The 862-nt window shown below is 38.3% G+C and overlaps 1 long non-coding RNA gene across 1 annotated transcript in view; it reads right to left on the bottom strand.

Moving 5' to 3' along the window:
• Positions 1 to 681: 681 nt before the first annotated feature.
• Positions 682 to 862, bottom strand: part of LOC107182734 — a 3,628-nt gene continuing 3,447 nt past the window's right edge. Inside the window, exon 3 of the long non-coding RNA XR_001513465.1 lies at positions 682 to 844. This is a non-coding gene — a long non-coding RNA (uncharacterized LOC107182734). The remainder of the gene's footprint in view (positions 845 to 862) is intronic.

Below are 862 nucleotides of genomic sequence, written 5' to 3'. Positions count from 1 at the left end.
GCAAAGTGTGCTAAAATACCAACCACAGATGTGCCCTGAGGTAATCCAGGAGATCTGTTCCATGTAAAATTAAACTGTGTAATTTCTGAGAAAGTTCTAAGTACCAACCAGATTTGTACCTAAGTAAGAGCCAGCCAGGGGATATAAAGCCCCTGGCTCCTTTTTGAAGTCCATTAAATGGAACCATATGATTTAATCTGATGCTCACATACTTAAATCTATAACAGTAAAAGGGTAATATGCTAATTAGACCAGATGTCCTTCCGGACATCCTTCCTTCTGGAAAAAGCCACAGCGGGCAGGGGCCATGGCAGAGGTCCCCAGTGGCGGCGGTGGCAGGACACAAAATTATTTTTTTTACCCTGTATCTTATTTTTCTCTCTCCAAGTATTTTAAAGAACAGCAACCTCCCATTTATTTGATAAAGAATTTTAACAAATAGGATCTTATGTTTTGTAATCTACATCATCAAACAATTGCATTTTTTGAATAGCCAATTAGGCAAATAGGTTTAGGCAACACGTTGAGGTCTTATATGAGAAGTATATTCTCTACGTTACACTGCTTGGTTGTATTTGTAGTGGGTGTAATTTAGGATATTCATCCTTCATAGGTTTAGGCAACACGTTGAGGTCTTATATGAAAAGTATATTCTCTACGTTACACTGCTTGGTTGTGGGTGTAATTTGGGATATTCATCCTTTTTATGCTGATCTCTCAGATCCTCCAGCTAGACACAGTCTCCATAAAACACAGAGACATATACAGAAATCATCCTTTTGGTAAAATGAGATGACTGAAGAAAAACTTCTGCATTATGACATCATTAGGGCTGGAATGCAGCCTAAGGAGAGAAAGAAAA

This window comes from Myotis davidii, unplaced genomic scaffold (genome assembly GCF_000327345.1).
Source record: "Myotis davidii unplaced genomic scaffold, ASM32734v1 scaffold174, whole genome shotgun sequence".
Lineage (NCBI taxonomy): Eukaryota > Metazoa > Chordata > Mammalia > Chiroptera > Vespertilionidae > Myotis > Myotis davidii.
The sequence above is the reverse complement of the archived record's forward strand: the minus strand, read 5'-3'. Positions and strand labels throughout refer to the sequence as shown.